Source organism: Balaenoptera musculus, chromosome 9 (assembly GCF_009873245.2).
Source record: "Balaenoptera musculus isolate JJ_BM4_2016_0621 chromosome 9, mBalMus1.pri.v3, whole genome shotgun sequence".
NCBI lineage: Eukaryota > Metazoa > Chordata > Mammalia > Artiodactyla > Balaenopteridae > Balaenoptera > Balaenoptera musculus.
In genome coordinates, this window is record NC_045793.1 from 4745943 (window position 1) to 4768564 (window position 22622).

The following is a 22622-nucleotide window of genomic DNA, read 5'->3' on the forward strand; positions in this document are numbered from 1 at the left end:
GGGAAAGTCATTTCACCTCTCTGAAAAGTTCAAGGGTTGGGCTCAATCAGGAGTCACAACCTGAATGTCCTCAAAGGCTGGAAAGGAACGACGCTGTGTATAGTCAAGGTGTAAGACAAAAGGGAACAGTAGGGCCTGGGGTACCCTGGAGAGCCTACATGAGCATCTAAAAATATTCCAAAAATGGTACATGCAATCCATAAGAAACACTCCTGCAGGCTACAAATCAGCAACCCTAGGACCGCGTGGTCTCTAAAGCCCACTTTACATAAAATTTCTCAATTCCAAGATCTATATGAGGTAGGGCAGATCATCCCCTAAAGAAATCTGTTTTATGTCCCATAAAAAATCTGTTTTATGTTTTAATCAAGATATATTTGGTTGTCAGGAATATAAATCCAAGAAGGCTCGCTCCAGAAAGGAAAATATATTGTAAGTTGTGGGTTTCAGGGATCCCAAGAAAAGCTGAAGAAATGGGGCCGGGACACCTCCAGGGACCTCAGGAGAAGGGTTCTGTAAGCCTTCAGCCCAGAGCCTCACTCTAGTGGGACAGGCTACACTGTGGGTGTTGCTTCTTCTCTACCCTTCTACTCTTTGCTTGATTCTAAGTGCCCACTTTCAGATTCCAAAGGGAGGACTCTTCAGGCCCATCTTAGACCCAGTGACCATCCTTGACCAAGCAGCCATGACCCGGGAGGACCAGGTCACATGGTCCAATCACAGCTGTGCAGGCACACCTCTTCATTAGGCGGTAGATGGGGATTTGCAACAGAATTTCCCAATTCAAAGTCAAAATGGAATGTACTCACATTCCCAATTATGTTTTTCCTGGACATTTCAGATATCTTCTCTCCAGTGGCACCATCAGACCATTTTCTGCCTTCTTCCTCCTGCTAGTTCATGGATAAAATCTTTCCTTCTGCCCTCTCCGCAGCTTTGTTTCCTCCTGCCCACTAAGGACCTGCCTGCTCTGGGTCTCCCTGGCAGCTGTCTGTTGGGTGGGAAGGGAGCCTTAGAAGGTGAGCCCATGGATTAGGTGTCCTCCTGGGACCAGGAGGGTGAAGAGACACAGAGCAGCTTTACCTCCTTGTCATTCATTCTCGGCGCATATGAGATGTCGTGGGACTTTATGAGTGCTAAATCAGTTTTACTGCCCGTATGATTTGATTGATCTTGTTAGACCTGACAAGAAATCAATTGGAAAAAAATATATGTACCTTCCAAGAATGGGTTCTCCATCTTAAGGTAAAAGAACAGTCTAACAACCGCAGAGGAAGATCCAAGAAGCAGTCTTGGTAAAATATCACTGAGCCCATGGCCCTGGGAAGAGGTTACTTTCTGACTTCCAAACACCAGAAGTAAGTGAAGAGGGAGACGGATAAAAGGGACCCAGTAAATTCAGGGATGTCACCACCAGATGACCCTCTGAGCCTCAGAAAAGGCAAACTGTGTGCCCAGACGTCCCCCAGGCTCTGACCACAAACACTCATAGACGATAGCAAAGCAGAGGAGCCATTCTGGAGACTCAGGAAGGTACCTGGCCATATCCATGTCCAAGGTTGCCTAGCATGATAAAAAGAGGAAGACTGACTCGGATCCAAAGTATGACTCTGCCTTTCTCTAGCTGGGTGCCCTGCAGCCTGCAATGTTCCTTCCCTGACCCTCACAGTGCTGGTCTGTAAAATAGGGGTAAGAGGACCTACCGCATCAGACAGTGTGAAGAATGGCATGAGGCTGACATGAGATAATACACGCAAAGCACTTGCACAGCCCTGGGCACTTGTGGGCACAATGCAGGCTCCTGACCTCCTTCCATCCCCAGTGAGAAGGGCAAACCCAGTGCTGGATCAGCACAAAGGCGGAATGACTCAGTGAAAGAACCCGGGCCACACACCAAGGTTCACCTATGGATTCTGACAACATAATTAGCTGTGATATCCTTGATTCTTTGCCTATAAGTGACCCTGCACCAGAATCACTTGTGGTGCTGGACCAGTCAGCTCTGGCTGCCATAAAAGAAAACCATAAACAAGGTTGCTTAAATACAGAACTGTATTTTCTCACAGCTCTGGAGACTGGAATTGCAAAATCAAGGTGCTGGCCAGTTTGGGTTCTGGTGAGGGCTCTCTTCCTGGCTTGCATGTGGCAGACTTCTCACTGTGCCCTCCCATGGTGGAGAGAGAACAAACCATCTCATGTCTTTTCTTATAAGGCTACTAATCCCATCTGATCAGGGCCCCACCCTTTTGACCTCATTCATCCTTAATTACTTCCTTGAGGGCCCTATCTCCAAAAACAGTGGGTGGCTAGGGCTCCAACTTATGAATTTAGGGGAGACACAATTCGGTCCATAGCAAGTGCTTAATAAAAATACAGATTCCTGGGCCCCATCGAGGCTCATAGAATCAGAGCCCATGGGGGTGGGACCCAGTAAGCTGAATGTTTAACAATCCTCTCTTCCCCCCTCCAGGTGACAGCCCTGCACAGTTTGATTTTGAGAACTGCTGGGTATGTCACAGGCAGGCTGGGGCTGCCATGTCACTTGTTCACAGAGCAATGGAGCCCTTTATAAGAGTGACTTAGTTACCAAAGTGTCCCTTGTCAGCCCCTGATTTAACAGCAGCCCATATATGAGCGGCTATGGCTGTTCTGCTCCCACTTCCAACCACGGGCCTCTTTATGCTGCTGCTGGGGAGCCTCTGTGGGTTTGAGAATAAAAGTCAGAGGGAACTTTTAGAGACCCTGTTGTTTCAGAGGAGAAAGATGGGAAGAAGTTGAAAAGCAAGCGTGGTTCAGAGGCCAAGCACAGGACAGGCAAAGGCAATGCCAGCTTGCTCTGTGGCCGACACCCATCACCCACCCCTACGACTGCCAAAACTCTGCCAGATTTATTCAATGTTTTCTCACCTTTAATCACTTTGGTCAATAAGACTTTAGATATTCATCCTTAGAGTTCAATAGGAACATTTTACAGGGGAGGAAGCAGAGATACTAAGAGATCTAGGAATTCTGGTTTTAAATTAATTTGGGTCTTTAGCAGCAAAATCCACACTGAACAAATGAGAGACCCGTACTTTCAGAATGGGAGTATCTAGAGAATTCGGGGGTTATCAGTCCATTAACATTTCTGTGAATTGAGCAAACTGAGCCCCTTCCTTTCTAACAGCCCCCAAAACAACTGCATGGATGGAAGGGGGTCTGGGTGGGGGAGCATCTCCCTAGAGCACAGGGTGCCCCTCATGACCACCAGCCTGAGTGGAGACTCACCAGGGGTCGGCAGACCCTTAAGGTGTCCCGAGGGTCCCGGGGCTGTGTGGGGTGGGAGGGAAATGGGCTGGGAGGTGAAATGAGGTGCAAGGAAAGAGGGGAACAGGTTAGAAGGAGAACCTCACCTAGATTTCTTTAAAACTGCCTTTGGCAACAATAAGCTGTCACGACACACCAGATGCTGGCGAGGATGGGGAGCTACAGGAGCTCTCGTCGTTGCTGGTGGGGACGCAGCATGGCGCAGCCAGTTGGGAAGACCATGCAGGGGTTTCTTGCAAAACTAAACCCTCTCGCCCTGTGGTCCAGCACCAGCCCCATATCACGCAGAGGCCCCGCTGCTGCCTACGCCCTGGGCGCTGTCGATTCTCTGTGGAGACACAGCCCCTCCTGAGAGGGACCTAAGAGGCAGGAGGGCTGGGTTCTCCACAGACAGTCAGGCCCACGGCCGAGTCATGACCCTCTTTAGAGCAGCCCGTAAACGATGATGGGCCAGCGTCCTCTGCGTCCCTGCCCCTCACTCCAGCCCCCAGCTCCACGTCAGCGGCTACACAAACCCACAGCCTGAAGCAAAGCTCACACACACATACACCCCAATTCACACACCACCTACACACACACATACACACACACCAACTCACATACACACACCAACTCACACACACACCATCACACACCAACTCACACACCCTCTAAACACACACAATTCACACACCACCTACACACATACATACACACACACCAACTCACATATACACACCAACTCACACACACACACCAACTGACACACCACCTACACACATATACCATCACGCATGCACACATCCCTCTGGTGAAAGTGGACCACACGAGTGATCTGGGGGAAGGCAGACCTCTAAAGAGCAGCCCTAAGGAAGCACACAGAGAGGGTTTTCCACGCCTCCCCACACCCTGCACACGATGCTGTTTGGGGGTCAGAGAAAGGGGCTGACGTAGCTGAGCGTATACACAAAATACACAGTGAAGCTTGTCCCCCCTGCAGCCAGCCTCCGGCCCCCATGCCCTGCGGCCAGATGGGGAGCCAGCCCAAACCACAGGGAGGGAGGCCACCTCCTCTATGTCCCCGGACGAGAGGTGACGCGGCTGGTGCTGGCCCATCGCCGAGTGACTCACTGACCCCAGCTGCTTCCTCCTGCGGGCCCGGCCTCCCATCAACGGCCGCCTGCTCGGGGCGGCCCTGACCGAGTGGATTTCATTTTCAGTCAGTGAGCTCCATCACAGAGATATTCTTCACTAGGTGACAATACATTTCAGGCAAGGGGTGGTCACCCATTTAGTATACGAGTGCTTTGGGTCTAAATCAGTGGCCGTGGGCCTGGGCGAGGCGGTGCGGTGTCAGACCCAGTGTGCGCTCTCTCTGGTTCAGTGGGTGATGTATTTGAGTCAGGCTGATGAATCTGGTTCAGCAGATGATCTATTTCCATTTCCAGCCAGTAATTATGTTTTAATGTGTGATATATCCCTTTCTGGGTGACGTGTGTTAAATCCCTAATAACTGTGTATTTATTTCACCGCGTTATATATGCACACAGCCATTAATATACATCTCGACGTTTAATGCATCCACTCTGCCATGCCATGTATATCCCTGCCTCTTTCTGAAGTTTAGAAATGAATGGCATCTCATAAAACACCACTTCATTAAGAATCAACAGGAATAAGCCAACCAGAAAAATTTTTTATTGATGAAGGTTGAACAGAGAAATATCAAGTTCACTTCTCACTTCTCACAGGGGAACGAGACAATGAAATCTTTCCTGGGAAATTCTGGATGTCAGGAATGCACTTCATCTTGTCAGGGGTAGCAGAGCCAGGAAAATAGATAGCTTCTGTGAATCATTGCCCAAGAAGCCCTCACATCTCAACAGCTGGCGGTGCCTTTGTGTCAAACGGCCTTGACATTTCCATTCCTGAGCAGCCTTTCTGTAGGTAAGTCCTGCATTCCAGTCCCTTCTAGAAGCCCTTGGGTGTTGAGCCTCCGGAATCCTCTCTCCCCCATCACAGCTGGCTTCCCCAGAGCCGATGCTGTGACGGAGCCTGAGCAGGGGTACCTGGCAGGCGTGAACACCTGGGGAGGGCACGATGCTGCAGAGTGGCCCCACGGGGCCCGCTGGCCCGCTTCCACATCCCTGCCCCACGTGGAGGTGGTACCCAGGACGGCAGCTGAGGCAGCTCTGTGGCCAAGATAGGTCCTGAAGGCCTCCCAGCATCTGGGGCTGCAGGATTCCCCCCCACGACGGGGGACCGGCCGGCCACCTCCACACCCCCCTACAAAATACACAAAATACACACCAGCTCCGCTCTCTCTAATGAGGCTCTCTCCAGGAATTTCTCCAGCAATTCCCTCCCTGTTGACCTTATAATCTACAAGGAGAACGCTGCAAATACTCTCCTAGTGGGTGGGATTTAGATCAAGGTTAAGCTAAGCTTTCCTGACAAATGCCATATGATATCACTTATATGTCGAATCTAAAATATGACATATGGGACTTCCCTGGTGGCGCAGTGGTTAAGAATCCGCCTGCCAATTCAGAGGACATTGGTTCGAGCCCTGGTCCAGGAAGATCCCACATGCCGTGGAGCAACTAAGCCCATGCGCCACAACTACTGAGCCCACGTGCCACAACTACTGAAACCCGCGTGCCTAGAGCCCATGCTCCACAACAAGGGAAGCCACTGCAATGAGAAGCCCACGCACTGCAATGAAGAGTAGCCCCGGGGGCTTCCCTGGTGGTGCAGTGGTTGAGAATCTGCCTGCCAATGCAGGGCACACGGGTTCGAGCCCTGGTCTGGGAGGATCCCACGTGCCGCGGAGCGACTAGGCCCGTGAGCCACAACTACTGAGCCTGTGCTCCACAATGGGAGGGGCTGCAATAGTGAGAGGCCCGCGCACCGCGATGAAGAGTGGCCCCCACTTGCCGCAACTGGAAAAAGCCCTCGCACAGAAACGAAGACCCAACACAGCCATAAATAAAATAAATAAATTAAAAAAAAAGAGAAGAGTAGCCCCCCGCTCGCTGCAACTAGAGAAAGCCTGCACACAGCAACAAAGACCCAATGCAGCCAAAAATTAATTAATTAATTTAAAATAGTAATAATAAAATAAAATATGACATATAAGTCATATTTTAGACCTATCTATGAAACAGAAACAGACTCACAGACATAGACAACAGACTTGTAGTTGCCAAGGGGGAGAGGGGGTGGGGGAAGGATGGATTGGAATTTGGGGATTAGCTGATGCAAACTATTATACATAGGATGGATAAACAACAAGGTCCTACTGTAGAGCACAGGGAACTATGTTCAATATCCTGTGATAAACCATAATGGAAAAGAATATGAAAAAGAATATATATGTGTATAACTGAGTCACTTTGCTGTACAGCAGAGATTAACACAACATTGTAAATCAACTATACTTCAATAAATTTTTTTTAAAAAGATGAGCTTTTCTGCTTGTTCCCCAGAACGTGCCATTCCCAGGTACCCACAGTCCTGCCTGTCACCGAAGAAAGATGTGATCACTGGGAGGAGTGAAGAAAGGGCTCCTGTGAAAGCAAGTGTAACCCTCTGCAGCAGATGGAGGGACCCTGGGGGTGGGGAGCTGGCTGCACACGTGGGGGTCACCCGAGCCTTCACCTTCCCTTGGAGGTCTCGAACTGTGCCTTCCTGAGGTCTTGGGCTCCCTGGGCAGCAGGAAGGGACAGAAACCCTTCCTCCTTTACCCTCAGGCCAGGCTCCACCCGTAGCACTGCTGGCACACAAGCCCGACAGCTCTTGGTTGCGGGCTTGCCTGTGCCTGGTAAGGTGCGGGCACCGCCCCAGCCTCTACCCACCAAGATAACACCCCCCAACCAGTCATGACAGCCAAAAACATCTCCCGACCTGGCTAGATGTCCCCCGAGGCAAGACTGTCCCTGGTTGAGAACCACTGCTGTAGGCGTATTGTTATCAAATGGAACATAGACAAAAGTGATTTTAAAAAAACATAATAATTATGGAAAATGTGAACAGCATGAAAATAACCAATCTGAAAGTCTAGATTTACACTCTAAGTACCTCGTTCAAATCCTCCAAGAACTGCACGGCACCCAAACAGCCTTCTTCCAGGGCAGCTGCCACCAGCTCGGGCTGCACAGCCTGGCGGGGTCCCTCCTCCCAGCTCCATCTCCACCCACGGGACCAGCAGATTCCACTCATCTTGCCGTTGCCATAAAGAAATGCCTACTTCCCAGTTCTTTGAAAAATAAAATAAGGAGGAAGAGGCAAAGAAGGAGAAGAAGGAAGAGGAAACTATTAGAATCATTTCAAAGATTTTAAAGACGTTTCAAAGACAAAGTTTTTTTCATTTGAATGACTCATCATCCCTATCACCTTTAGACACGTATTTTCACTTTTATACATTTCTATCCAGTGTGGGCCACGTGCATATTTTTCAATGACTATATATCAACTACATGCAATTTTGTAGCCTGTTTGTTTTACTTAACCTTGTATTATAAGCCTTTTCCCAAGATGCAGTATAGTTTCAGAATTATAAGTAATCGTGGTTGAGCAATATCTCAACAATGGTAAGTCAGTTAGGAGAAGCTCGGTTTCGCTGTGATTAGAATCAGTTCCAAACTATCCCAATGAGGTTTATTCTGCGCTCACTCCAAGTTCACTGAGGGTGTGGATGGCTCGCTCACTGTGACACAACCTGACTGTGACGTCAGAGTCCCTGCATCAGGGGAAGAGCCCATGGAGAACCCCCAGCAGCTTTACCTGCTCCCCCCAGGTGACCCAGACCACGTCTGCTCCCAGCCCAGTGGCCGGGATTAGTTATTGCCATGGGGCTGGGAAACATTTCCTGTGTATCCAGGAAGAGAGGAAGTGCTGGAAATTCTGTGTGCCCTGATGGTATGTAAGGTACCGTTAGTAAATCGTTCACTCCCATTGCTGAACTTTATTTCCAAAAGCCAACGTTTTATGACTCAAACTGCCTAGTCCTCGTAGGGGAACTCTCAGTTACTTAAATCCTTGATCTCAAACGTCACTAATCGTCAGGGGTGAAACTCAGAAGGTGGTTCTGTTAGAGCCAGGTTGGGGACCACGCCATTTAAGTCACAAGTAGTTTTCAAGGCAAGGGTGATTGATGCCTCAATTTCCAATGATCTATGACAGGGGTTCCCAAGCTCAGAGCTCTGGATCCTTGCTGGGAGCCTGGGAAATAATTACACGGGGCCTACAGATCTGTACTCAAACCAAGCATTGATTGAATACTGAATAAATAGTAATGATTGTGCATACAATTTGGGGAATATATGTGACGCTATTGTGACTTACAAAATATAGATGCACTAAACACATTCCTACAGATATATTTCTGACTCTATGAGCTGGCTCAAGATAGACTATATCAGTCAAAGTCCCAGAAGGAAATAAATGGACACTCAAAGGGGGTGATTGAGGAGTTTAATGAGAGGACTGTTAATCCAGGGAAATCAGGAAAAGATGGTGATGTTTCCCAGAGCTAGGATCAGTGGAGAGCCTTCCATCTCTATATGAGGGGGCAGGGGAGGGGCTGTCACCAGACCCCAAAGAGGAGACACAGCTGCGGGAGAAGCAGGGGCTGTAGCCAGTTGCAGCTCCACAGCAGAAGGGGGTCAGAGAAATTAACACCGTGACCTCATCCTCCTCTGGGCTCTCCCCACCCACACGGGGAGCCTAGGGCCCAGGACCTGGTGAGTCAATATAGGGCAACCTCTCAGGGCTCAGAGCAGATGGAGAAGGCCAAAGAGTGCATCTGGAGAGGCAAAGAAGAACTTTGGCACTGATGTTAAACATTCAACTGTTATTATGTGAGCACCTACACACTTCCTTACGTTAAAAAGTGTCCTCATACCCTGAAGAGCTGGGAAACATTGAGCCACTTGCCAAGCCCAGGTTACCCCTGGAGCACACATTCTGTGATGACTCAGACAACGGAGCCATCTCTCTCAAGGAAGGCAAGTTGTTTTGCAAAATTCCATTCATCACAACTTCCTTTAATCCATCCCATTATCATAGCATGCTGTGTTAGCCAGGATTCCCTACAACAGAGCCTGAGCAAAGACGATGTGCTCACGTTTGATTGCAGGTGCAACCTTAAGGAAGCAAGAGCGACAGGGAAAGGGGAACGAGGTAGGGAAGAGGGGAAAGAAGATAAAAGTCATGCTTTTCAGAGCTGGCTACACTTTCACGAAAAACACACCTAGTTGCTTAGTCATAAGAGATGTTATGGGAATGTCTGGAACCTCTGCATCTCGGAAACATTTATCTGGGAAGGAAGTGAGAGGATGCTGGCTCCTTGCATGTACCTTCCTTCGTTGATCAAAGTCATCCCATGGGGCATTTTCTCCTCACGCATCAAGGTTGTGTCACCAGCACCTCTGGGCAGCCATCGGTGAAGACAGATCTCACACCCACAGCATGGCACTTCATCGGAGTTCTGAAGTGGGGGAAGGAACCGAATTCTCTGTGGATCCATTGGTCAGCTCCAAGCCTCGGATGTTACCTGCCCCTGTGGCCACTATCACAGGACAGGAAGAGAGATACCTATAGCCCATTGATAGACGACCACGTGGCCACCATCACCAGGGAAACAAATCTCAGCCCTCTCATTCTTCCTCTGCTGCAGGACCAAGACAGAGCATCACTTGGACCATAGAGCTGATGCACCCAAGGCCAATTCTCTTGACACTCCCATTCCATTCTCAGCACCCAAAACACATTATTATCATGCACTACCCAAGCAAAGACTATAGAGGTTCATCATTGCCTATAGAACTCCATTTTCACCCAAGATGTGTGTGTGGGTCTATGTGATATATCTGTGTCAGTGGGTCCCCAAGACTACTCCAGAACTTGATGATTCACTAAAAGGACCCACAGGACTCAGGAAAAGCTGGTATCCTCGTGGCTATGGTTTATGATAAAGAAAAGATACAGATTAAAACCAGCAATGAGAAAAGGTCATGGGTGGAGGAACCAGCCCCAAGCTTGCAGGTGTCTCTCCCAGTGCAGTTACAGGAGAACACACAACTCCCAGCAAGTGTGTGACAACACAACGCATGGGAAGTGTTGCCAACCAGGGAAGCTCACCTGTGCCGTGGTGTCCAGGGTTTTATTGGGTCTGTCATGTAGTCCAGGCGGCACATCTACAAGGCAAAGAACAGCAAAGATTGCCAGCGAACCACCAGCAGCCAGGAGAGGGGCCTGGAACAGCTTCTCCCAACCAGCCTCAGAAACCAGCCCTGCCAACACCTCAAGCTCAGCCTCCAGACCTGTAAGACAAATCCTCTTGTGTAAGCCACCCTGTCTACAGCGCTTTGTTCAGCAGCCCTAGCAAACCAATACAGCTAGGATGTCTACTGCAGGGTCCCCCCCTTGGACAGATGCTTTTTTTCATATAAAGTTTTCTCCCTGTATGAGTTTCCTATGGCTGCTATAACAAATTATCACAAACGGTGAATTAAAACAACACACATAGCTTCTTTTACGGTTCTGGAGTTTAGAAGTCAAAAACCAGGACTGGTTCAAATCAAGGTGCTGCTAAAGCCATGTTCCATCCAAAGCTCTAGGGGAGAATCTGTTTCCTTGCCTTCTCCAGCTTCAAGGGCTCATTCCTTCTGGAATGAGCCACAGCAACTGCCTTCATCTTCAAAGCAAGCAGGATAGCACCTGCTTCGACTGTCACATTGCCTTCTTCTGCAACCTAATAGTCTCCCTCTGGCTCCTTCTTACAAGGACATTTGGGATACATTTAGGGTCCACCTAGATTATCCACGGTAACTGCCCCATTCTAAGATCTTAACTTAATCGTATCTGTAATGTCCCTTTTGCCATATAAGGTTAACATCCTCAGGTACCAGGGATTAGGAGCTGGACATCTTTGGGGGGCATTATTCAGCCTTCCACACTTCCCTCCTGAGTTTGCAAAGAGATTTTATTATGGATTAAAGACGTAAATGTAAGACCTGAAACCATAAAACTTCTAGAATAGAACAGAGGCAGAACACTTTTGGCATAAATCATAGCAATTATTTTTTTACCTGTCTCCTAAAGCAAAGGAAATAAAAGCAAAAATAAACAAATGGGATTATGTTGATTTTTAAATGCCAATCTCACATTCCTGGGATAAATCCCTTTTGGCCATGATGTATTATATATTTATATATTTTTAGATTCAGACTGCTAAAGTTGTGTTAAGAACATCTGAGTTTATCATGGCTATTGGTCTGTGGTTTTATTTTCTTGTATTGTCTTTTCCTGGTTTGGGTAGCGATGTAATACTGGACTTAGAGAATGATTTAGAAAGTATTCTCTCCTCTTCAGTTTTCTGAAAGTTTGTTTAGAATTGGTATTACGTCTTCCTTAAATTTTGATAGACTTCACCACTAAGGCTATAGTTTTCTTTATGTGAAGGTTTTTAACTACAAATTCAATTTTTTAATAAATGCAGGGTGATTCAGTATATCTACTCCTTCTTGGGTGAGTTTTGATAGTTTGTCTTTCAAGAAATTTACCCATTTTTATCTAAGTTGTGGAATTTGTGGATTTTTTTTGGCATAAATTGTTCAAAATATTCTCTTATCCTTATCATGTAGGATATTTCCCTCTTATTCCTGACACTGGTAATTTGGGCCTTATCTCTTTATTTCCCAATCAGTCTTGCTAGAGATTTATCAATTTGGTTGATCTTTTCCAAGAAGCAACTTCCAGTGTCATTGATTTTCTCTCGTTTATCTGCAGTCTAGGTCGCTGATTTCTGTTCTTATCTCTATCGTTCCCTTTTCTTCTGCTTCGTTGGAGATTCCGTGCTCTTCTTTCACTAGTTTGCACGCTAGGAAAAGTCACTGATAAAAATGTGACTTCTGCATGATATGGAAAACATTCTCCTGTTTGCCGCTTGCACCTTGTACATTCATGTTACAGCCACATGCTTTGCAGCAGAACAAAATATATTCCCTGCCAAGGGGGACAAAGTTCCCTTTAAGGTCAAATTGGACATGCCCTATGTCTGATCATCATTAGCTCCATCTTCAGAGAATTTGTCCTCATTACCTACCTATAACCTGAAACCTAGATTAACTCAAGATCCCCTTAAATGTTTGTTAGAAGAAATCTTAGAATACGCTTTTGCAGAAAATCATGCCTGTCCTCTTAGAGTTAGGAACGATGTTTGCCATAGAAAATTGAATTCACTTACCAACTTGCTATAATTAACCCAGTAACTTTGACCTAACCGATCTCTTCTGAGTAAAATTGCCTCTACGTAAACTGAATCCATTCTCTTGCTAGCTTACAAAATCTCTCAGATTACGGGTCTAGCTCTTTCTTCTTGCCAGCTATGCAAGTAAAGTTAAAATGGAAGTGTGAGCATTCATTTTGGAAAGCAGTGGGAAATACTCTTCACAGCTCGCACCTTGCCAACAGGCCCCTGGGAGAGGCATCTGGAGCGGATGGTAAACAGTCCTCCACTCGTTGGGCAGTTTTCATTTAAGCTTTGGAAACCTCTGAAGCCCGTGCACGTGGGCTGATCCGCAGGACGGCAGGGAGCTGCCAGAGCTGCAGTGCTTAGGGCGTGACAACCCTCCCGGGCGTGCCCTCACCCCTGGAGACCTCCTGCTCCTGCGGCCCCCGGCTCCGTGGGATTCCCACGGCTGCACGGTGGGACTGGCTTCTCTCCTGTCCTGCCTGCCTGACAAAAAGTCCGGAAATCTTCAGGAAGCTCTGGTTCCAGGAAATTACACAAGGTTTTCTCTTTGATTTAAATTTGATGTTATAAAGAGATGTGAGCAAGGAGAAATCAATCAGGCAGCCTTTGCTGGGAGTCAGGGGGCCAGGGAGTCACGTGATGAGAAGACTGTGGCCTCATCTCTGCTCTGTGGGTGCGTCGGAGCTGCAAGAAGTCACAGCACCATCTCCTTCTGCAGCGCAGTTGTTTTTTTGAAGTACAGTTGATTTACAATGTTGTGTTAATTTCTGGTGTATAGCAAACGGGTTCCAGTATACATATACACACATTCTTTTTCAGATTCTTTATCGTTAGGGTTTATCACAGGATACTGAATACAGTTCCCTGTGCTGTACAGTAGGACCTTGTTGTTTATCCATTCTCTGTATATAGTTTGCATCTGCTAATCCCAAACTCCCAATCCTTCCTCCCCCCTCTCCCTTCCCCCTTGGCAACCACGAGTCTGTTCTCTGTGTTTGTGAGTCTGTTTCTGTTTTGTAAATACGTTCATTTCTGTCATATTTTAGATTCCACATATAAGTGGTATCGTATGGTGTTTGTCTTCTACTCTTTCTGACTTGCTTCACTTAGTATGATAATTTGTAGTTGCATCCATGTTGCTGCAAATGGCAATATTTCATTCTTTTTTTATATTCCATTGCAGATATGTACCACATCTCCTTTATCCATTCATCTGTCAATGGACACTTAGGTTGCTTCCATGTCTTGGCTATTGTGAATAGTGCCGCTATGAACATAGGGGTGCATGTGTCTTTTTGAATTATAGTTTTGTCTGGATATATGCCCAGGAGTGGGATTGCAGGATCATATGGTAGTTCTATTTTTAGTTTTTTCAGGAGCCTCCATACTGCTCTCCATAATGGCTGCACCAATTTACATTCCCACCAACAGTGCAACACCATTGTTTGATGATGTCATCGTGACGTGTCAGTGATGTCAGGGTGGCCCTTCTCTCCTTCTATTCCCCCTTCCTTTCCCTGTGATGTTTTCCTTCCTCCACCACCAGTCACCCCCGTCTTCCCCAGGGTCGTCTGTGTCTTTCCAGCAAGCCCTACAGACCTCTACAACCAAAGGAAGCCACACGCATATTTCTTTATCCCTTTCGTTTTATAGGGAACACCTTTAACTAAAAGTTATCGAGCACTTACAATGAGCCAGGAATGTACACCTTTTGAATTCTCAGACAATCCTATGAAGTAGCAACTATTATGACCTCCATCTGACAGGTGGGAAAGTGAGGCACAGAGGAGGTGAACTAACTCACCAAAGATCTCTTGACCGGAAATGAAAAGGTTGGAATTTGATCCCAGCCCCACTCCAGAACCCCACCTCTTAGCGCCCACACTGTGTGTTATGTATTTTCATTGTCACTTAACGTATGCTATTGTTACAAATAATAGTGGGAAATGTTCTACTGATTGTTAGTAGAAAAATGTAGAGGGACACACCTAGGATCGCCTCATCTGCCATTACTTTTCATGGGACAATCTGCTGCAATGTGTGGCTTTCCAGGAACACGCCTGTCACGTAAAGCAAGGACCAGCTGTGTCTGCGTTTCAGTCCCATGGCCACCCTGCAGGTCAGGGCCAGCCAGGGCCCTGTTACGGAGACAGACCCGGCAACGTGGGACTGTTGGAATAGCCAGGCGTTGGCTGACACGGCACACGACAACTGAAATACAGAGAAACCAAGCCAACTCGCAGTCAGGCTGATGTCCAAAGTCACCATCCTGAGGTCATAACCCCAGGTCAGAAGGTCAGTGTTGCCCCGAGTCTGTCAGACGGCTAACAACCCACCGAGCAACATCCTCGGGGGACAGGGGACACGCGGGTTTGGAAGAAAAGGTGATGGAGAGGACCTGGAGGAGGTGAGCCAGCCGGGGCCTGGGCTGGGGAGTGTCAGGGTCGCTCAGGGCGTGGGGTCCACCGTGAGGAGCCTCCACGTTCCACGCCGTTCATAACAGGCCACAAACTCACAGTGGGGTACGACTGCTCCCCAGAAGTAAGGGAATCCATGGACTATATTTTCGGAATGGTGGTCCATGCCTGCTTTGAACGTGACCTCCTGGAATACGCGAGCACTTAAAAGCAGGCCCCTTGCATGGGGGACACGCTGACCCGCCCGCAGCCGGGAGCCCGGTGCCCGGCCACTCAGCGAGGGTCCAGGAGCTCCGGCAGGGCCAAAGCTGGAGAAAACCCTCCCTTTCTTCACCACATCACCACGAGCCCCTCAACCCCGTCCTCCCATCCCCTGCCCCGCAGCTGTCTGCAGATTCCCCAAGGCCCATCTCCCCACCCGGAGGGTGGCAGGGCTCGACCTCCCCTGGGCACCTGCCCTCCCCTGTGCCCTCCCCTACCAGCCCTGCCCCTCCGGCCTCCTGAGCGCATCACTGGTTCCCAGGACACGTCCCTCACCACCAGCTGCCCCGAGGCCTTCTCCATCTCACACTGCCACTTTCAGATCGCTTCCTCCCCCCCCACCTCCGCTTCCCCCATCACAGTGTCCCTCTCCCTCCCCAAGAGTAGAAGCAAATACAGTGATGGAGACTTAGGGAACCTGGTGGCCATTTTTAGGGACATAAATAAATTAACGAACGCACAAGAGGGGGCGGTGGGAAACATGCTCTTTGGTGGCTTTGTCGGGGCAGGGAAGGGTCTCTGAAACCACCTTCTGAGTGACAACCGCCCAATGACCGAGTGCTTTAACCAGGTGACTGTAGCCAGACACACGATTGGCTCTAATTTTATTCCCGACATACTTCATGGGGAGAGAGGGAATAAACAGTCTGATGAGAATCTTTGCACCAAGAAGCTGTTCATTCTCAGAATCTCTTCAGAGATTTCCAGTAGAAAATGCTAGAAGGATGTAATTCTACAAGGAAGCTGCACGGTTGTCTTATCTGAGAGCTGGTCAAGTAGATGCACAGTCGGGTCAGAAACGCAGACTCTGTGAGCTTCTCTGAGGCTGCCAGTGGTCCCCACGGTCCCGGGGCTACGGGTGACGGATGGGACGGGAGCTAGGCACACACGGCTGACTTCACTCCCGCGCCTGGCCGGCCCTCCCAGCTCGGCCAGGCTGATTCTTACAGATCCAGTTCTGAGTAGATCATCCTGAAAAACAGCTTGAAACCAACACACCGTCTGCGGCTCTAAACTGGAAACTTTGCACAGGATTTAATTTTTTAAAACAGTTTAGGGGCTTCCCTGGTTGCGCAGTGGTTGAGAATCCGCCTGCCAATGCAGGGGACAGGGGTTCGAGCCCTGGTCCAGAAAGATCCCACAGGCCACGGAGCAACTAAGCCCATGCGCCACAACTACTGAGCCCACGTCCCACAACTACTGAGCTCACGTGCCACAACTACTGAGCCCACATGCCATAACTACTGAGCCTGCGCTCTAGAGCCTGCGAGCCACAACTACTGAGCCCACGTGCCACAACTACTGAGCTCACATGCCACAACTACTGAGCCCGCGTGCCACAACTACTGAAGCCCATGTGCCTAGAACCCGTGCTCTGCAACAGGAGAAGCCACGGCAATGAGAAGTCCGTGCACCGCAACGAAGAGCGGCCCCCGTTCACCGCAACTAGAGAAAGCCCCCGTGCAGCAACGAAGACCCAATGCAGCCATAAATAAATAAATAAATAAATTTTTAAAAAGAAGAAAAGAAAACCATTTAAATTACACTGGCAGACAGTTGCCAAAATGTCTGCAAGAAAATCCACAACTTATCCCTAAAGCTCCACGCGCCCCTCGCCTTCCCCTCCCACTCCCGTGGGGGAGATCTGCAGGAAAGCCTGGTCCACGCTGGGTCCTCGCTGGGGGGCCGGGTGGCTCAGCCCCAAGCGGGCTCCCTGGAGAAGGCGGGGGAGGGGCTGCACGGCACAGAGTGCGCGTTAGAATTAGAGATGTCAGACGTGGTTTACTTTTTGCCACGAGAAAAGATGTCATTGACTGCAGGCTTGACCGAGAAGGTTCTTTTAATTTTGGAAAGGACACAAAAGAGTGATCTGAGTCGTGCTTAAGAGCTTGGAGCAGAGGCGCTGAGCGCGGGGCCTCCAGCTCCAGAGAGAAATTAAGGTCCAAGGGAGGGACGTCCTTTATGAGGGAGACTCTGGCCGTGCATGTGCACCTGTGGGCAGAGGCCAGGCCGGCAGCCCGGCAGTGCTGGCCACCCGGCGTCCACTTCTCTCTTCCTGGGCTTATGGGTCACAATGCTGACCTGTTATAGGAACGAAATTGCACACGTCACTTGCATGGTTTGGGGAAGCATGCATGCGCTCTTGCAAATTATATGGATTTAGGCATAGATATAAATATAGACCAAGACACCCCCAAACATGGGGCAAAGGGGAAAGAAGGACTTCACACCCCGCCAGCTGTTGGGGATCGAACTGGGTCCTCCCTGAAATGCGTATTTCGGAGCCCTGACCCCAGTACCTCATGGCATGGTCTCATTTGGAAATAGGGTCTTTACAGAGCAAATCAAGTTAAAATGAGGTCAGTAGGGGAGCCCTCATCCAAGATGGTTGGTGTCCTTATCAAAGGGGGAAATTCGAACACAGAGTCAGACGTGCATACAAGACAGGCAGACATGCATTTATGTGAAGATCAAGACACGTGTCTACAAGCTGAGGAGAGAGAGGCCTCTGAAGGAACCAACCCAGCAGACACCTTGATATGGGACTTCCCACCTCCAGAACCAGGAGACAATAAATCTGAGTTGTTTAAACCACCCAGTCTGTGGTAGTGTTTTGTGGCAGGCCTAGGAGACTGATACACGGGCATATAGTAGGTCCTCAATAAAATTTGAAGATGAAATAAATCATATAATGGTAACTACTTGGAAAACTCCCAAAAGGGATGGAACCCCCCAACTGCTACGTAATCCTTTTTCCTCCCTCCTGGAGCAAGTGACACCAACAGAGCTGACGGCAAGGTCCACCCAGGTGCCAGCCTTCTCTAGGAAGACAGGCCCTCATCCAAGGGAAAATACGAACACATGCTTATCTCCTAATTACCGGCCCTGAGGAAGGAAACCCTGCTTGCATGTTCTTTCTGATATGTACAGATTAGAGAGAAAAGAAAGCGGTCATTGGATTTCTCCAACATCGACAATCTCTCCCCTGAGAAAAGTCAGAGATTAGGGAGAGATGCACCCTTTGTGCTCCAAATAAGGTAAAGAAGTTGTCCTTGGTTTTCACCTCAAGTCTCTAATGGCTAAAAACATGAGAGAAATGGAGAGAACCCCTCTGTGGTGTTGCTGACAAGGGGGCCAGGCCTCTGTGTGCCCATCCTGTGAGAAAGCCCCTCTTCTGTTGCCCTGGGTGCCTCTGTGTGCACCCCCGGGGCAGAGCGCCGCTCAGACAATTCTTTTTTAAAGTTTTTTTTTTTTTATGTGGACCATTTTTAAAGTCTTATTGAATTTGTTACGTTACTGCTTCTGTTTTATGTTTTGGTTTTTTGGCCACGAGGCATGTGGGATCTTAGCTCCCCGACCAGGGATGGAACCCGAACCATCTGCATTGGAAGGCGAAGTCCTAACCACTGGACCGCCAGGGAAGTCCCTGCTCAGACAATTCTAAGTCCCCCTCTGGAGGCAGGGCCGAGAAGCAGAACAAGCTGGAAACTCTCCGACCACTGCCCTTGGTAGAATATATAGGGTCTTCCAAACACATGAGCCAGTTTCTATATATTGGTGTCTTAAAATTTCTCTCTCACTGTGATTAAAAGAAGTCAAAGTGTGATCTGGTCCAGAGAGCAGAGGCAGCCTCAAATATGGCACACCCTAGAACCACTGGCATACCCTATGACAGAGGCCTACCTTATAACCACTGGCACAACCTGTAGCCAGTGGCATACCCTATGACCAATGGCACACCCCATGACTGACGGACTTACAGGGGCTGTATGGGAATCCACAGGAGAACGTGTGGAGTTGTGTGATACACACCAGGGGGTCTGGTAGCATTAAGGAAAGGAGACATCCATTCACAGGAGATGGCACCCCAGTTGTATCTTAGAGCCCTGGAGGCATTTGAATCAGCAGAGAGGAGTGATCTGGGGCCTCCAGCTCTCGGTGGGAACCCTGCCTTCCCACCCCCAGTTCATGCTGTGCTACAATGATGGTCTTTCTTACAGAGAAATAAGCTCACATTCCTCTGCTGCTTGCAGTCTTTCCATGGCCTCCGCTGGCTACAGGGTGAAGCCCCAAGCATGGCACCCAAGGCTCCCTGGGTCCTGCCTGTTCTCTCCACGCCCTCCTCGTGCCGGGCCGTCCCAGCCTCTGGCTGCAGTGCTCACCTCCCTCTGCACACCAGCCTCTGTGCCTTTGCCTCTTCATTCAAGTCCACCTGGGGAGCTCCTACATCCTTAAAAGTAATAAAGTTTCAGGTTGATGTGACCCCCCCCCCCCACAAGAGGGGAAATTCCTCTCTCCCTAGTCTCTGGCGTGCACACCTCTGCACTAGCAGACCACACAGCCATCACGTGAGCACAGGGCCGTCTCCTCTGTGAAACCATAAGCCACTTTGTCAGAATGGGTCCTGGGAGGCCAACTCTGAGATGGAGATAGAGACGGAGATGGAGATGGGGATGGGTTGGGGATGGGGGTGGGGATAGGGATGGGGGTGGGGATGGGGATGGAGGTGGGGATGGGGATGGAGGTGGGGATGGGGATGGAGGTGGGGATGGAGGTGGGGATGAGGATGGAGGTGGGGATGCGGATGGGGATGGGGATGGGGATGGAGATGGGGATGGAGGTGGAGGTGGAGGTGGGGATGGAGGTGGGGATAGGGATGGAGGTGGGGATGGGGATGGAGGTGGGTATGGGGATGGGGATGGGGGTGGGGGTGGAGGTGGAGGTGGAAATGGGGATGGAGGTGGGGATAGGGATGGAGGTGGGGATGGGGATGGAGGTGGAGGAGGGGATGGGGATGGGGATGGGGGTGGAGATGGAGGTGGAGGTGGGGAGGGAAGGGGAGAGAAAGGAATGGAAGGGGCGGAAAGGGGAGGGGAGGGGAGCACTGGGGAGAGGGAGGGGTCAAGCCGGATGCAGTCTAAATAAGACTTCAGCTGACCCTGGGTGGAGGCTGTGAGCCAGGGACCACCCTTCAGAGTTGACCCAAGTTGAGGCCAGAGGGCAGTGACTCTGTTACCCCCTCCCCCCACTTCAGCGAGTCACTGGAGGGGGGAGTGGGAGGGAGAACAGGGGTCCAGGAAATGGATATGACCTTGGGGAGGCTCTCTGCAGCCCAGGCATCCCCATGGGGGCTGCCGGCTGAGAGCTGTCTGCTGGAGCTGAGACCTTCATCACTGGGGGGGGGGGGGGGGGGGGGATGTACGTGGTGCATCGCAGCATGCACCACACTCCCTGAGGGAACGGAGTCCAACTCTCACTCATTACTAGGCACACTGTCTCTAGAAAGGGCATCTAACAAATTTTGGTTGCCTTGAATTAAATATCCTACAAGTAAGGGATCGCCTCATCTCCCGTTATCTTTAGGACAATAGAACTACTCCTCCACCCCGCGGTCCAACGAGTCCCCTGTGGCCACAAGGAGCTCTGCAGACGTCTTATCTCCAGTGCTGCCCACAGCCTGCTGGTGACGAAGAACCTTCCAATTTCTCCAGATCGCCAAGGACAAGACTGCACAACCCAAGGGCATAGATCAGGCAGTGCTGTATGTATTTCAAAAGCCGTAGCTCTGTGCCTAAGATGTGTATATGGCATAAAAGTCCGTAGAATATAGCCCACTAAATGTTCTGGTTTTCGTATTTAAAACCTGGTGTGGATTAGATGCTCTTTTGAAAGAACTTCAGTTAAATCTGCTGGTCAGTCTTAGACTCCTATGAAGACAAGTGAAACAGCCAGCAGGTGGGATCACATTCCTATACCTTGGCGCACTGGTCTGTTCTCTGAGAAGTGGTGTTTGCGTGCTCAGCCCTCCTGTCCGATAAAAAGTGCCTTGTGTAAAAGAAGGTCATTTCTCTACATCATCCTGCTGGTGGGGTGCACTGCGGCTCACCCCCAATCTCTCCAACTGAGAATAATGCCGGCTCCAGCACCCCACCTGGGCTCCCCTCCAAAATATTTCACCCGACAGCGAAAGCCTGGCCAAATACCATCTTTTCACTCGAATTTCTCCTCTGAAATCCTGCAGCATTTGTAGATAGATCAGAGGCTTAACCTTGATCACATATTAACGTATATAGTTTTCCTAATAAGACTACAAAATCTCAAGGGTCGAGAAGGTGCTGAATATTTCCTTCTGGGCACCTGTGCATTCAAGGTGAGATGGTAAGGCAGCTCCAGCCCATCACTGCGGCGGTGGGCGCCTTGGGTGTAGCAAGTGAAGGATGGGGTTTCTCTGATCCAGGCTCACACACCACGGTGCAAAGCGGATGCTAGAAACAGGGGATGGATGGAGAAGGGAGAGGAGGGGGACGCATCTCGGGCGGATGGAGGGGAGGGACCCTCCTGCCGTCTCTCCATCCCCATGCACCCACCCGTGCCCGCTCCCTGATAACGCTCACTCCCAGAGGCACTGCGGAAACGTTTTCATCCTTACCATCCATTAAAGCCGGCAAAGTACAGAGGACCTTTGTCTTTACGAATCAACACAGCAACTTCTCAGCTATGGTCCCTTACATAAAATTTCTAGATGACTCAATTAGTTCCATTTATCCATTCACCAAAACCTTATTTTATCCATTTTAAGCTAAAAGCTTTCTTAAATGGATGACACACCTTCATGCCTTCTTAAGCAGTGAGTACTGATCCTATTTCCTCTTCCTTATTCAGAATCGCCATCGTGCATACTAACTCCTGTGCTGAGCTGACCTCTTTCTCACCATCGGGATCAATCCTACAGTTGGGGTGCAGCCCCTTGCCCCCCTCTGATTTGCGGCTTCTGGTGGGTGAGGCACTGGGTGGGGGGGGGGGCGGTGAGACAGATAGAGAGAGAGAGAGAGAGAGAAGGCGAGAGAGAGAGAAAAATTTGTAGCCCTGAGACAGGGAGGATCCTGGACCCCCCCGCACGAGGATTTGGTGACAGTCACCTCAGCCCTCCTGGGTTCAGGCACCTGGGTCCACCTCCCGGGTGAATTCCACAGTGAGGAAGCTGGGTGTGCGGCCAGCAGGGAGAGGGGGGGCCCTTGGACCCAGGCTTGGCCCTTGGCTCTGAGTTCTTGCTTCCAAAGAGCCAAGAGGGTTTTAGGGGCACACCCTCTCTGAAGGTAAAATCGTAAAATAGTTCGCTGTCTGTCACCCAAATCCCATTTGGTTCATTACCACTCCGTGCTGTGATAAGGTTTTTCAATAACCTGGAAGGGTTAATGCATGTAATCTGTCCTCCCTTCCCTCGGATTTCAGCTCGGAACTGCCCTCTGAGGATGGGTCGTGAGCGCAGCACTTTGCAGCCACGCGGGGCCCCGCTCCCCCGGCGCTCAGCCCGGAGCCAGAATCCGCGAGCCGCCCAGGACCAGAGCGGTCGGCGGTGCTGGGGCGCCCTCTGGTGTCCGCCTATGGGACACGCGGCC

At 49.8% G+C, this 22622-nt stretch overlaps 1 protein-coding gene across 2 annotated transcripts in view; it reads right to left on the minus strand.

The window, feature by feature from the left end:
* Positions 1–17086: 17086 nt before the first annotated feature.
* Positions 17087–22622, minus strand: part of ACTR3B (actin related protein 3B) — a 93454-nt gene continuing 87918 nt past the window's right edge. Inside the window, exon 14 of one of the 2 annotated variants that reach the window (XR_005021181.1) lies at positions 17087–17304. The gene's annotated coding sequence lies outside the window, so the exon portion shown is untranslated. The remainder of the gene's footprint in view (positions 17305–22622) is intronic. The other variant, XR_005021186.1, reaches the window with a different exon arrangement.